Source organism: Lissotriton vulgaris, chromosome 3_1 (assembly GCF_964263255.1).
Source record: "Lissotriton vulgaris chromosome 3_1, aLisVul1.2, whole genome shotgun sequence".
Taxonomy (NCBI): Eukaryota; Metazoa; Chordata; class Amphibia; order Caudata; family Salamandridae; genus Lissotriton; species Lissotriton vulgaris.
Window position 1 is genome coordinate 1,574,416,808 of NC_141689.1, and position 16,670 is coordinate 1,574,433,477.

General features: G+C 42.1%; 1 pseudogene; it reads right to left on the minus strand.

Moving 5' to 3' along the window:
* Positions 1–15,633: 15,633 nt before the first annotated feature.
* Positions 15,634–16,343, minus strand: LOC147728204 (large ribosomal subunit protein uL13m pseudogene; annotated as a pseudogene).
* Positions 16,344–16,670: the final 327 nt, after the last annotated feature.

Sequence of the window (16,670 nt, forward strand, 5' to 3'; positions counted from 1 at the left end):
ATACATCTCATTTTGTTGTGAAGAAATAATTATTTTTCTTAAAAAGAGATATTACGATTTTTTTTGTTTTGAATATTGCCCTGCAGTGATTTTGAAGATACGTGCTTAACTACTGAAGAATACTTTAGTTAAGATTAATACTGCTTGAAGACCGAAAAAACGAGAACTGTCGGATAAAAGGAACCGGTAATAAGTATTTTTGGACATTTATTCCTTTATTCGTTAATTAACTTACAGTTATCTGCACTGGTTTACTCGCGGCACGTCTTGTTTTGCTTTGATTTTGCTGCGTGTGCCTGCCATTCCAGATTAGATCGTGCAGAAGAATCCAGAAAAAGCGGATGCAGGCAAAGCTCTAACTTTGACCCCGACGTCTACACGCACAGCGTATGACGTATGAGACGTGGCAGCCATCTTGGATAAGTTTGTTGAAGCATTTCAATTGCCGATTTCAACTTACTTACACTCGTTAAAGAAAACAAAATTCTTTCCAATTTTTCTCCGTTAATTTTAAAGGATGGAATCAGACTAACTATACTGCTGTAATCACGGTCATGGAGAATTTTGTGACAATTTACGAGGTGAGAGTGTATTAACCATTATTACAATTTGGAAGTATTTTGTTTCTGTTCAGGTTCATTTACATCTGTGAGACATTTCGGGACAATCAAACAAAAGCAAGGAATACAAGTTGCAAGTTTGTTTATTATGTTTTGGATCTCCAAAGAGGTCCACATAAAGAAAAAGAATACATAAATCAGAATTTCTCATAAAAATACAATGAACAATAACACATTTTTACCAAAAATACTAAGTAATCAGCACAACACAGTTAGATAAAAACCATCTAATAGATGTCTTAAAAACATTTTAAAAAATTGAAAATGCTAGAGCAGAACATTTCATTAGGAGGATTATATAGAGCACATAAGAAAGAATTGGCCGTAAGGATATTCAGTTTCAAACAAATTTGTCTAAACCACTTACGACGAAATAAACGAAGTGCAGGACATACAAAAAGAACATGTAGGAGGTCCTGAATTGACAAATTACAAAAGTTACATGTTGCAGAGCAACCATACCACTTAGCCATAAGCATATTAAGAGGGAGTAGATCCTGCCTCAAAAGAAGCCAAAAACGTTGTATACCATGGGGTATATTCCAGGCGACATAGCATGCGTTTTAATAAGTACGTATCAGTAAGAGGGGATACTCTTTTCTTTGCAAGAATAGAATCCCTATCCAGCCTAAAGCTGAGATCCCACGAGGCCTGTTTTAAAAGTGATGTTACCTGTACAGCAGACAGAGTAAAGAGAGTGCTCTCCTCCAATTGCAGAAGCACAGCAGCTTTCCTGAAGTTCTTTACAATGGAGGAGTACTCCCTTAAAGTGCCCAACAGTTCCGACTTCATTAAATGTCTCAAGGTACCCACCTCTCCTCTGGCTAGGCAGGTTACCCAACGTACTAGCCCTGCTAGGCCCTGCACCCAGCTACTGCGGATGCCAAACTCAAGTCTCAGGGATGCCACTGTGCAGGCGGTGTTAGTGGAGGCTAAAAACCGTAAAATTTCTCCCTCTGCAACATGTAAGAAAGCCCATTGCCTTATATCAACCATTTCAATACCGTACAGAAGGGATGACAGGATTTTTGCCCTAAAAACCTCTAGCATGTGAGGAAAATGTCTTCTCCCGGTGGCAGAGTACAATGCACTCAAGCTTTTTCCCTGAGACAGGGCCTTCCAGGAGTTGTTATCGATGTGGGCCTTATCACTTAGGTTGTCAGATATTGTTTTCCCCAGGAAGACATAAGATTTAACCACCTCCAATTTATGACCTCCTACGGACCAACCAAAGTTCTCATATTTTGTTTTTTTCCTCCCTGAAATAATCATAATTTGACTTTTGGCCGTATTTATATTTAAATAGTGACGTTCTGCAAACTGGTGAAGAGCATGTAGACGATTGTTTAACCCCTTGGGTGTAAGGTCCAATATAAGAATATCGTCCGCATACAACAGACAGGAAATTGTAGAACCCCCCTAATGACGGGGCGATACTTTCACAAGCAGATAAGGACATGGGGACATCTGAAATATATAATGAAAAGAGCAGAGGTGCCAAAAGACAACCCTGCTTTAATCCGTTAATAGTTGGAATAATTTGGGATAACCCCCTTTCCTCCCCTTGCAGGACTTGGCACCAAGTATCCGAATGCAAGGCCATAACCAAATCTAACAGGAGCGGGGGCATACCCAAAGCCGCTAGTTTTCTCCACAGCAAGGGCCGATCCACTTTGTCGAACGCTGTGGGGAAATCTATAAATGCCGCATATACTCTTCCTCCACGAACCCTGACATATTTATCGGAGATTATCTGCAGTGCGGTGAGGTTGTCCAATGTGCCGTGGCTCTTGCGAAAGCCTGTCTGTTCTAGAGGCAAAATCTGATTCCTCTCCACCCAGTCATTTATGGCAAATAGGAGACATTTGGAGAAAATTTTACCAGTTGCATCAAGAAGGGCGATTTGCCGATAATTCTTAGGTTCGTTCCTATCTCCCTTCTTGAACAATGGCACCAAAATGCTCCCTTTCCAGGACAAAGGGACAGATTTATTCAGGAAGCAAAATCTAAATAAGATAAACAAGATTTTACTCCAAGAAACAGGGTCCTGCTTCTGGACAGATATGGGGAGCTCATCAGGCCCCATTGCACCTGAAAGACGAAGTTCTTTTATAGCCAATTTGATGTTTTTTTTGGACGGGAAATCTATTAAAGGATCTCTATCATTGCAAAGACTCACATTCTCTGCCACGGGCCCATTACTGGCATATAAATTTACAATATAATTAACCCATGTTTGCTCACATATGTGAATAGGGCGGGGACTGACTCTTGTTCCACAGCCCTCCCCGATTATAGAGCAGAACAATCTAGCGTGCCCGTTCACTGCAGCCTCACGCAGATTGATCCAGAGAGAGTCCTCTTTTTCTTTTTTTATTTTGAGCCTAGACCTTCGTCTCCTTCTTTTTAAGAGGGCTATTTTTCGGTATCTCTCGGGGGATCTGGACAAGTATTGTTCCCTCACCAGTTTATTTATTTCTTTATTTAAGGAAATGACCGAACTAGGGAGTATGGGCTTTTTTATAATTGCATTGGATTTCCTTGCAACCAAAGTAACTTCCTTCATAAAAACCTCAAAAGACATCAATACGGCCCCTTGCCAATTACAAAGATCTTTAAGAGTTTTATCTAGAACAAGTTCCAGACCCTTCATGGCTTTACAATTCCAGAAACATCTTCCAGATTTAGCCCCGAAATTGACTAGGTCACTGTTAAGAGTCCAGGGGTCCGCCGGAGGCGGAGTTATAGAAAGGGTTAAGACAATTGCCTTATGGTCACTAAAAGAAGTCTGTAGGACCGCCAGATCTCTTAGAAGATGGAAATAGCAATAATCAACAATTATGTAGTCCAATATTGATTCACTATTATTAGATTTATGCGTAAAAAGTGCTGGTGTATCCGAGGGAAGCCTTCCGTTAGCTATAATACCCTCGGTTTCGGATAATTCTTTTAGGAGCAATTTCCCTCTCTTATTCGTTCTAATTTTTTCTGGAAAAAAGAGCTTGTGGAATCTGAAAATATTCCTCTTTGAGCCTGTTTCGGAATAGATCCTCGCTTAAATTAGAAACCTTACAATTAAGATCACCTAGTAACATTACATGGGAGGAGGGAACTGTTTCCTTAATTTGTGCAATAAAGACAAAAACTTGTTTTAGTACTCCATTAACACAGTCGTCGGGGGGGATATAAGCATTTATTAATACCAAGGGGGGGTTTCTTTTCCATGTTATCAAAATTAAATAGTGTCACAGCCTGGAAAAGGTTACTGGGATCTAAGTGGGGTGAATATTTCCACTTTATCCGATTGGATAACAGGCATGCGATTCCCCCTTTAGCGTATCCCCTCTTAGAGGCAACAGCCCCTCCTTCCAGGGCGATATAATCCCCACCCACGATCAGTTTGACCACACACCACGTCTCCTGGATACAAATCACATTAGCCTCCAAAGAATAAAGATACTGCATCTTTTCAGGGCTATTCTTGATTCCTGCAGCATTCCAAGAGATAATTTTTAAGCTGCTGCTAAAGATGTGAAAATAATTTGGGATTATCCGTAGATTTACCTGATAAAGCGCCAGGTAACCAGTTCCATTGCTGACCATCATCTACTCTAATTTCATTTCGGGATAAAGAGGGAGGGATTACATGAGTTACTAGACATTTGGATTTAGAAAAGCTGATCCATAAGTCCTCAAGTGGGAAAGAGGGACTGGCTTGTCCCAAGCCGAAAGGCCTCTTATCAGAGGAAGCAACTCTACTAATGGGGAAAAAAGGCATAACATCTATCCCACGACTCTGAAGATTCTCAGCCTGCTTCAAAATGAGGTTCACAATAAGTTTGGAATAGAACCTTACCCTAGTACAGGAACCTGCCTCAGCGTTCAAAATAGAGACCAGATCAATGTCACTAGTTTGGATTAACTTCAAACTCTCCATCTCCTTAAAACATCTAAGGAGCCAAAATCTATTTATTGTTAAGTCAGTATCAAAGAGAGGAAGAAAATCCAGCGTTAACGTATCTATGCTATCCTCTATTGGGATTCCGGAGGGTTTATTGGAGCAAATTGCATCTTATATCGGAGTAAAAAAGGGAGGAGCAGTAGGATTAAGGGCAGATATCAATCTAGGAGCAGAATGTATCATCTTCACTATCGGAAAAGGGTTCGTACACCTCCCTGATCCGATAGTGGAGCTTCCTAGATTGGGATTCGTACAACTGAAGATAATATCGTTGTTCTCAGCCAGGGGACCTGGAGCCCATCTTTTTGCCTATTGGTGCCCTGCTTCGGGCTTACATCTTCTGCCCCAACAATAGCCGGCAAGGGCATATTATCATCATTCTTGACATGCTGATCTAAAACATCATCAACAATTATTTGCCTCTGCCTCTTTTTTTGAATTCTGCAGAGAGGTTTCCTCTTTTTTCCTCTATGCTTTTCTGGTTTTTCCATTTTTTCTTTTTCCATTTTTTCTTCTTCCCCCTTCTTCTTAGACTCTTGGGCAAAAATAGGAAAAAACTCTTTACCAGAATTTAAAACAACTCCTTTACTAGAATCTTCTGAAATTTCAAGAGCCACATCTGTGATACAATTGTATGCTGAAGATTTAGGGGCTGACAAAAGCACATTTGGTAGAGGCTCGTTTCCGACGGAAACAGGCGGGATGTTTTGAGTTAAATTAAGAGGAGGGTCTATGGGCCCAGTTATAGGCGAAACGTCACCACCGGTTTTAGGTCCATACATACCACCTCGAGGATCAATACTAGGTAACTTTTCCCAATTTAAAAGGACCTTCAATATCTGGGTAACTGTTTCCAGAACACAATCGTTACTACCCACAAATTTACCCAATAACATTAATATAAAGGACAACTGATGTTCCAAGGCAATCAGGGACTCAGAGATCGGTTTATCAAGATTCACTGCGCAAGGTGAGACAGTTGGGTGGATGCCTGATATATTCAGCTTAGGGCTGTTTGAATTATTAGATAGGGAGGTGATATCTTGGGAATTAATAGAGGGGGTGCTACTATAGAGACGGATCCCTCAGGGAATGGAGCCAAGCCGGGTTTTTGTAGCCTCGAATAGCTTCAATGATCCATCTACTAAGTAGCGCCCACAAAGATCCAGATCAATATCCAACATTTGAGAGTCCTCATTTCCTAATTCCCTTTGGTTGGAACTGGCTACAAGATCTTGAATCAGGTTAACCCCAGACATTGTAAGAGTATTATTCTGCAACATACACTCAGCTCTAGGGGCAAGTAATTCAGTAGAAAGGGAAACAGTAGATTTTATTGAGTTAATTTCCTCACAACTCAGTGAGCTCATATCTGATTTTTTCCCCGTATTTGGACCCTCCAATGACAGCTTGGGAGACCCCAGAAGGGAACCTGCTTCATCCATAACCATAGGCATATTCCTATCTGTAGGCTTCTCCCATAATTGGAATAATTGACACTGGCCCTTTAGTTGCAAGTTTTGAACCTACTTATTTCTAAGAGGGTTAGATTTAGTTTTAGCACAAGCTCTTCCTACTAGAAGTCTCCCTGAACGGAGCTTTTTTGCTGTCATGATTGAAGTAAGAGGATAACAGAGACAGTCCTTAATAAAAAATGCAAAAATATCTAAAACGAATTAAACAAGATAAACTGTGTGCAGCTGAAACTAAACAACAAACAACAATGTCTAATACATAAACGAATGTAAGGACAATAAAATAGAATGTAAAATGTAAAAGAGTGGGCCCAGACCAGCCTACTTCGGCCTCTGAGGGCCTAAGAGGGCCCGCCCTTTGCCCGGGCTTTGTCCGGCGCGCTCCCGCGCTGCGGAAGTGGAAGAGTCTAGTTGTAGAAGAAATAATTGGTGGGGCGGAGCGAGCAGGGAGAGCGAGCCAGATGACAGGTGTTAGGACTGGCTAGGGCTCCTGGGAACTGGAGTCCTAGTCTCACCGCTCGCAGCCCTGCTCTGCAACGTGCACCCACAGCAGCCACTAAAAATACCCCGCTCTTTAGGATCAGAGTCCTGGGGTTAAAATTCCCAACGATGCGGGACCCGCGAAGCGGGTTCCGCGAGGGATAGGCTGAGATGTAGCGACGTAGAGGTACGAGAACGCTGAACAGCAGCCAGATATTCCTGCAGGTACAAACGGATTTTCAGCAAAGTCCAAAAGCCAGCTGGATACGAGGGATTCTTAAAGCTGTACTTTCTGGTGGGGCGGAGCGAGCAGGGAGAGCGGGCCCGGTGACAGGTGTTAGGACTGGCAAGGGCTTCTGGGAACTGGAGTCCTGGTCTCACCGCTCGCAGCCCTGCTCTGCAACACGCACCCACAGCAGCCACTGAAAGTACCCCGCTCTTTAGGATCAGAGTCCTGGGGTTAAAGTTCCCAACGATGCGGGACCCGCGAAGCGGGTTCCGCTAGGAGTAGGCTGAGACGTAGAGGCGTAAAGGTACGAGAACGCTGAACAGCAGCCAGATATTCCTGCAGGTACAAACAGATTTTCTGCAAAGTCCAAAAGCCAGCTGGATACGAGGGATTCTTAAAGCAGAACTGTTCGGTGGGACGGAGCGAGCAGGGAGAGCGGGCCAGGTGACAGGTGTTAGGTCTGGCAAGGGCTCCTGGGAACTGGAGTCCTCGTCTCACCGCTCGCAGTCCTGCTCTGCAACGCGCACCCACAGCAGCCACTAAAAGTACCCCGCTCTTTAGGATCAGAGTCCTGGGGTTAAAGTTCCCAACGATGCGGGACCCGCACCTCTTTTCAGGGTGTGAGGACCGAGGTCCGTGGCTCGAAGCTTTTTATGCAGGGGGGGTAGAGACAAATGAGGCAAATGAAGCAAATGAGGACCCGCTAATTAACCGGGTGCCAATGCTTACCGGTTGCAGTTGCAGTTAGCTGGGCAGTTGGGCAGCTGGGCATCGTCTACCAGCTCTCTGCTGATGATGTTCCGCGGAGCTGCACAGCCACTCTCCCCTGACTCGCTGCTCTCTTACAGCTCTTTTGCCGTGGGACCAAAGACCCGGAAACCAGGATCCAGGGGCACGAAACACGGAGGGCGCTGCCTCTGTGCCGCACTGCGCACTGCTCACCACCAGCTGGCCCCCCCGCATGCCGTCTCGTCCTGTCCCGTCTAGCGCTGAGCTCCAGGCGCTATTGATAGGTATCGAGTTATGGGCACGGGCACTGGATTACTGATTGCAGCGGGGGTTTCGTTTGGGCGGCGGTTGCGGCGGCGGTTGCGGTTGCAGCAGCCTAAGGAGCTCTGGGTGAGCAGACAAGGAACGGCCTGCTCGCTGCTCGCTGCTCGTTGCACCAGTATGGCGACTGGCGTTCTGGTGTTTCAGCTTCTGCTCACTGCTGCTCTCTCGTGGTCAGGTGTCAGCAAGGAATACAAGATAAAATATATTCAAAATTTTGATGCAACTTATTTTTATCGTTATCTGTAACGATAAAGGGGGTTTCATATTCAAGAACAACAACATTAACTATTTAATTTTACAGCTGTTTAGAGGTTGAATTCTCATTATTATTTAGTCAATTTAGACCACCACCATGCAATTTGATCCACCTGCCAAATTTCTTCAGCTTAAAGGTGATCCACCCATGCCATGGACAAGGTGGAAAGAAGAATTCATGACTTACATGAAGGCTATTGATGGGGAGAGAATGGGTTCAGAAAGAAATAAAAGTATTTTATTACATTGCCTTGGTTCGGAGGGTGAGGTTATTTTTAGATCTTTACCCCAAATAATCTCTCAAACTGAAGGAGGAGGAAATTCTTTAAATGTTTATTCTGAAGCTTTAGCAAGACTTGAAAAAAGATTCAAACCTACTGTCAGTATCGCTCTCAACAGGTTCAAATTTAATACTAGAAAACAAAAGGAAGATGAATCTTTTGATGACTTTTTGACATCATTAAGGTCATTAAGTTTACATTGCACTTTTGGCATGATGACAGATGAAATGATACGGGATCAGATCATTGTTCATGTTAAATATAAAAATATCAGGACAAACTATGGGTAATGGGAGACCCAAATTTAAATGAGACTATAGCTATAGCAAAATCTCAAGAACAATCTGACTTATGGATGAATACCATCAGAAAAAATTCTGAAAAGAAAAGTTCTGAAGAAGAAATTTGTGTGGTCAAACACAAACAGAATATAAAACATGAGTTTTCTCAATCTTCTCTGAGATTTAATTCTTATAAACCTCCACAAAAAACTAATGATACATTTAACTCACAGAGGATGTGTTTCAGATGTGGAAATAGATCTCATTATGCTTCCTTCTCAGGTTGTCCAGCGTTAAAAAGAGAATGTAATTTTTGTAAAAGAATTGGTCATTTTAGCAACATGTGTAGAGACAAACGTCCTCAGTTACATAGTAAGGGAGCAGTTTCATTATTGTCAGAAGAATCAATTAACAATGCTAAGGAAGTTGAATATGAGGGGGAAAGAGGTTTTGTAGTATCCATTGTGAATCACCAAACTATTTTGCATTGTAAATCACCAAATTGTATATTTAAAGTATATGAATGTGAGTTATCACTTATGGTGGACTCTGGTTCTCCATGGACAATTATATCACAAGAATATTTTAGTAAAACATTGGCTAATTCAAAAATGTTAAGTAATATGGAAAGTTATGATATTGTTGCAAAAAACTTTTCTGGTGACAAAATTGATATGGTTGGTTTCTTTCAGGTGGTAATCCATTTTAAAAACAAGAAAACCGACATTAAACTGTATATTTCTGTCAAAGGAGTTAATGTTTTAGGATGGTTGGATCAATGGAAATTTGGTATTCAACTAAATCTTCGTGCTAAAGAACCTGTTTCAATATGTGATGATAGTTTAATGGATACAGTTTCAGTTATTGACTATGATATCTCAAACAAGGAGAAGGGACAAAATATTATCAAATGCTTTGATTCTGTATTTGGTGAAAAATTGGGTACGCTAAGGAATTACTCACATAATATTGTGTTAAAGAGGAACAGTGTTCCAGTGATTCAACAACTTAGGGGTGTTCCAATCAACATCAGAGAGGAACTCATAGGTATGTTAAAGGAGTTATTGGATGAGGGCATTATTGAGCCGATAGATTCATCGGAGTGGGTTTCTCCTATAGTTTTGGTAAGAAAACCGGACCAAAAATTAAGGTTGTGTGTTGATCTGAGAGCCTTAAATGCTAATATTGTTATTGACTGTCATCCATTGCCAAATATTAATGAATTAGTTTCACTTTTAGATGGTGCAAAAATGTTTTCTACCTTAGATCTCAGATCGGCTTACCATCAAATTGAATTGACAGAGGCATCTTGGAAGCTTACAGCGCTTATAACTCCTCAAGATTTGTTTCAGTATATACGCATGCCGTTTGGTTTAGCGTCAGCGGCGTCTGTTTTTCAGAGAACAAATGTTTCATATTTTTAGAGACTTGGATATGTATGTCAAGTGCTTTCAGGACGATATTTTGGTGTTCTCAAAGAATTCTGTAGAACATGAGAAACATCTACAAGAAGTATGCAAGAGTCAGTAGAGTATTTAGGTCACACACTTTCTGATGAAGGGGTTGTTCCTAAAAAGTCAAATGTGGACGCTATTGTTAGAGCTCCTGCCCCAGTTAATAAAGATCAACTTTTGTCTTTTGCGGGTATGTGTGAATATTACAGCAAGGTTGTGATAAACTTTGCTACCAAAATGGAACCTTTAAGAAAATTATTAAGGCATGGTGTAGAATACTTATGGACGGATTCACAACAAAAAGCATTTGAGGTGATTAAAAATGATATAATAAATTCACCCACACTTAAACCTTTTAGCATGAACAAGGAATGTATAATCACAGTTGATGCAAGTTTATATGGTCTGGGGGGTGTCTTGTCACGGAGAGTAGGGAATGAGGAATGGAATGTTGAATTTGCGTCCAGGACACTAAATGAATGTGAGAGAAAGTATGCGGTAATAGAAAGGGAATTGCTTGCATGTGTTTGGGCAATTGAACATTTTAGGTTGTATGTGTGGGGTTCAACATTTGTTCTTAGAACAGACCACAAGCCTTTGATTAATATTTTGTCTGTGGGTGGTGGATGGAATTCCACAGCCAGGTTTGCCAGATTGTCTTCAAGATTACAAGAGTACAATTTTGTTACAGTGTTTGTTCCCGGAAAGAAAAATGTTATCGCTGATTGTTTATCACGTCTACCTTGTAGTCAAAGTGAAGTTAGTACTATATATGAAAGAGATTTTGTAGTGACTATTCAGGATGTGTTACAGGGCGAATTTCAATGTATTTCTGAGTTGCAATGGATGGAATGTGTACAAAAGGATGGCAAATGGGAAGAGCTTGTGAGTTTTGTCAAAAATGGATGGCCAAGCAAAGATAGAATTAAGTCTGAATTGTTGCCATTCTATAATGTAGGAGAGGAATTGGAATTGGAAAATGGTTTTCTGTTCAAGGCAGGAAAATGTATTCCCCCGGAAGGGATGCAAGAGATCATTCTTCAGGTTGCGCATAAAACCCGTCCAGGTATTTCTTCCATGAAAAGTTTAGTTTGATCTTACTTTTATATCAATCAACATAAGAGTGTCAAATAAAGGAAACAAACATCAAGAAAGAAAGCGGGAAGCCAGATGTGCAGGTAGTCAGTGTGGTAGTTTATACCGACTTTAGGTTCCCAATTAGTAAAGGAATAGAGTGCACGTGCTTAGTGTGGATAAAGGACCCTCAGGCCCCAACTGAAAGTTGGTAGCTAGTTGTCTTCATTGGGCCCCTGATAGTTTGAAAGGAACATGAAATAGTGATTGGAAAAGTGCTTTAAAAAGAGTGTAGGCTACTCATCAAACAATTCATTTTATTGAGAAGGTAGCTCTGACTCTATTAAAATCGGTGAAAAAAAGGATGGACTGGTGATTGGTTGGGTTAGTTTGAACCAATAAGTCCTCACAGTAGTGACAGATAAACAAAGATGGTCAACATGTTTCTGCTTAAGAGCCTAAGGTCAGCTCAGCATTCATCAGGACCAGAACATTCATTCTTACTCCCTGGTGGACACTCACTAAGGTATCCTAACCTAAGGTGTAGAAAAAGGAAGAAAGGACTAATACAACCTGATTCAGTAAAAGTTCCTATGGAGGATTATATCCAGAGGTCTCTCCTTATTAAGGGAGACAAAAAATTTGTAATTTGCAATAGATTTCCAGGCATACCAGCCACACAATGTCCATTACTGCTTCACACTGAGACTCAGGTTGTCAGTGATTACCATTTGAAACATAGGTTAGGATGTAGCCACTTTGGAGCATAGAGCAGCATGAGAAAGATTGGCAACACTGCCAAAGGGACAGGTCAGGAATTAACAAGGACCTGCAAAGGTGAGACAGAGAAACAAAGGGTGTTGTGGCATAAGGTGGAATTAACACGAAGTATCAGTGGTATTTAACATTCAGCAGCACTGGATGTGGGATCCAAGGAACCAGCCTGTTTACTGCACGTATTTTGGTTATAAATTAAACACTTCTGATAGGGTAAGACTAAATGAGATTGAAACCTATAAAACACTTGTCAACATGGTCACATAACTGTGTGGCACTCAGTTGTTTGTCCTGGCCTCAGTCTTCTACACACAGAGGGATCAATGGACAAATACATGTGTTCAGAAGACATACCTAAGCTGACTCACATCCTACTTAAAACCTATACTAAAAACAATGCAAAACAAAGGTTGTCAGTGATTACCATTTGAAACATAGGTTAGGATGTAGCCACTTTGTAGTAGCTTAACCCCAGAACAGCAAAGTGTGTGTTTAAGTTCAAATTGCTAACATCATGCTTCACCATAATGAAAAATCTGGGTTTGATAGATTAACTAATTTAAGCTGCACCCCTGCTTTTGCAATTGTGCCTGTGGGTATCGAAGCTACCTTGCATCAACACAGACACCCTTGCACCAAAGTGCAAGGGTGTCTGGGTAGAGGGAATGATTGTTAATAAAAAGGAAGGTGTTCCTCCCTGCAAACACATCCCTTCATCGGATTGACCTGTTTCAATGTGTGCTGCACACCTTAAACCACATCGATACATCTAAGATTAGGAGAATCAGAACACATCTCTTTGTCTTTTCCTCATGGACATAACATAACTGTATGCCTGGGCTCAAGTGCATGAGTGGCCTCCTCCTTATGCCACACTTGTAAATAGGTGGCAGTGGAAACATAAGTGAAGGTGCCGGGGAATGTCCACCTCAAAACCCAGTGACCACCACTTATACGCAATATGTAGTATGTAAGGGGAATTATCCACAATGCGGTGTTAAGCCAGGTGAAGTCGATTAAGGCTGCATTGTAAATGAAGTGAAGCACCCAGCACCCCAGCAAGGTCTGAATAGATTACTTACCAGTGGAAGTAGGTGCTTATAAATATGCCCTTCACTGTTGGCATACAGGGAAACTGTCCAAATCAAAGATCAGCCGAAATGTAACAATCATGTATTTTGCACATTGACATACGAAGCTGTGTGTAACAGAAGTACGATGTAACACAGGACAATGGAAAGTGTCATACAAACTGATTGTCAAATGCAAAAATGCATGGTAACATGTAACAGACACATACAACAGTATATGACCTTTAAATTGTAGAGGATAAAACCTCACCTCATGGTCAGCAGCCTGTCCCACTGTTCAATGACGATTACAATGTTGATGAAGAACTCAAAGCCATCAACCATGACACCCTCCAAGAGCTGCCCGACTCCTTAGGCAGCCCATCTCTGGATCCAGGGCAATTCAGCAGCATTGTTGTGTCTCCAGATGCCCTGCGAAACATCCAACAGGCACCACCTACCACCACAGCCACAAACCTGGACTCTGAGCACCCAAAGATACAATTTCAACGCAGTGCGGTAGGAGTCCAGCGTGAGATGGCAGATCAGGTGTGGGCGGGGTTGGAGACCCTAACTTCCAACCTTGAGGGGATCCGTGGTTGCCTCAGTCCCAATATGAACCACTCAGCTGCCATCGGAGTCACCTACAGTCTGCTCCATGGCCTCCAGCAGTCCCTGGCTGACATTGCTGGTGTCATGATGCAGAAGCAACAACTGTATTGGCAGAGTGGCACCAGCGATGTGGCCAAAGAGTTGGAGGCAATGAGGAAGATCTTGGAGAACACGGAGTGGAAGCAGGATTCCCACCTGGCTTCCATGGCTACCTACCTCGTGACATTGCTAGAGTTCTGCAAGCCCTGCAGCTCATCCTCGATGCAGTGATGTCTCATCTGTTGGCTCGAATGAATGCTGCTGCACCTACAGCATCCACATCTTCTGTCCCTGATGTGTCTGTGTCTCTCTTATCTGCTGCAAATCCCACATCACCCTCATAGGATATACCAGACACATCTGAGGAGGAAGATGAGGATGGCACATCTTTCAAAAGGAGAAGACAGTGGTAGCATTCATCTGTGTCAAATGGTCAGTTTCTGCTTATCCCTGTGCTTACCATCATGCCTGGGAACATTACCAATCACTGTCCTCATATTGACCATGCTACATTCCCCATGGACATTTTTTGGACTGTCAATGTGGCCTTTGTTCCCCAATGACACTGCAATCATCCTCCTGACTGAAGAATCCCTATACCTCCACATGTCTCATGACATACACCCCCACAAGGACTCTGTCTGGACATCCCCTGGCTATGTATATATTTTGGGGTTGTTGTCAAAAGAACTGGTTGAGTCTGACAATTTCTACTTTGCACATGTAAATAAATGCGCTAACATGAACCTGATGTGTTTTGTGTGTGGCCATTAAACAGAGCAGGTGTCAACAATACCTAATCGGTGTAGCCACTACATCTAATACAGTGGACTATAGAAAATGTGGTGTCTGCGGACTCAGGTTCCATGATAGGCACAAAGATGTTAGACAATGTGCAAAGTACACATTGGGCCATAATTCCAAGGCCCTAATCCTACTGGAACGTTACTTTGACCAATGTTCCGGTGGGGATCGGGCCTTTGCATTCCATTCAATGCAGCGTTAAGCCACTTGATGTGGCTTAACGCCACCTTGCTAAGAAGACAAATTTCACTCTATATTTAGCGTTGATGTGGTGTACAATGGATGTTGTGATCAGTGTCTTGCCAAAACACACATTGAGATACAATATTCACCATATTCCTAAGGGTGATGTACAAATGGGGCAGAAAGAGAAGAAATATTGTGTGTATCGAATTTTGTTGGATGTTTCTATGGTTGCAGCATTGTGCAGTACACATTCAGGCAGCAAATCACCATGAATGACAGTTTAGGTGCAGGAGGAGCACCTTCCAGCACATGAATAATCGTTTCCACAACGCACGCACCCTTGCACCAAGGTGCCAGTGTGCTTGCATTGACACTATGCAGCTAAATATTACACATGTCCATAGCAAAAACCAGTGCTGTGCTGGATTGTTGCAACTACAGCACAGCCTTGCATTACTAGTGACGAAATGCAGCATAGGCCTTCGTGCCTCAACGCAGCCTTCCACCACTTTAGTTGTAAGACACACAAATGTCTGACATACATCGACTAGAAGATCTAGTGGACCATTACATTGTTGAACTTCTAAAGTGCCCTCAAAGATTATGCACAAGCCAGTCCCTTCAAAAGTATTATGTTAACCAGTCCCTTCAAAAACATGTTAACCATTCAATGTAGCTCTTTGGAGTGAGAAGCAAATGTGTGACTGTCATGTTTCAAGAGGCAGGTAACTAAGTACCAGCCAATATATGGAAATTCTGGAAAGAACGCTGAGGGAGCTTCATTCCTCCATTACCTAATGTGTTTTGCAAATTCGAGTAAACTTGCATAGGACAAATTATTTAGCATACTATAAAGTTCAGTGTTAAAATGATCTTAATAATAATAATAAAGGGGTTTATAAAGCGCCTGGTGACGCCCTCCCGGCGTGTCCCCGCGCTGTGGAGAGAGAGTCAGAGAAAGTGAAAAAAAAATCCTATCTTATAGTCATCCATTTCTACAATACTCTTCAGAGCTAGGCGAATGAGGATTTGTATGATACAACTTAAACAAAGTGGCCTTTTTACAAAAATGAACTAAGATACATGTGATGCTGCTTTTTCTCTTTTCTCCGAGAATTCCCGGTTATTTCATTCGAAAATCCTCGGGTGGCGTACAGACTCTAGGAAAGGCATTTATTTCCTCCTGTGTATATTCATCAAGCCTCTTGGGTACTATGCGTGGCTGCGGGAGCTCTTCCCCCAGATTCTTGAGAATATCTTCAGGGATAATGTCTTCGGGGAAGAGGTGTAGCCTTTGCATCATGGTCCTTCGGAGGAGCGTCTTCGGGAGCATGCCGTAGATTGCCAACTTTACGACTGCTGTTGGATCGCTGCGGTGTAAGGAAGCTGCAGTCACTTGTTTAAAACCACCAGGGTACCCTGTGTGCGAAGAATATACTTTTTGTTCCCATTTGTTGCCGGAGAAAGCGATATGTCTGGTGTTCATTACAACAACATGGTCTCCACAGTCACTGAGCGCATGGTAAATTGGCTTATGCTTTCCTTGCAGGCGAATCGCACACATTGTTGCTATTTTCCCTGGAGGCTGCATCTTCGCATCTATGAGATACCACACCTTGGAAAAGGTGGCCCATTGCTGTGCAGTTCTAGTGACCCCGGCCATCCTTACATGCTTCGGTTCCTTAGGCTCAATGTGAGGCTATCCCCGTGCAATACCAAAATTAAGCTTGCCCATTCCATATATCATGCATGTCTGATTATCTCAATCAATAGGCTGTACAACAGTTCCGTGTTCCTAGTTGGTTAAGTTACTCACCATTTTTAGTCAAATTAACTGTATGAAAAATGATCATACATGTTTCGAAATACTACCTCAATACCTCTCTGATTCAAATGAAACATTATTGACACTCAAACTTCAGAACAACTATACATTTATTGTTAACAAATATTGGCCTAGACTAAAACTACAGATCCTATCTTAATTTACTAACCTAACCTACTCTATACTTCCTTATG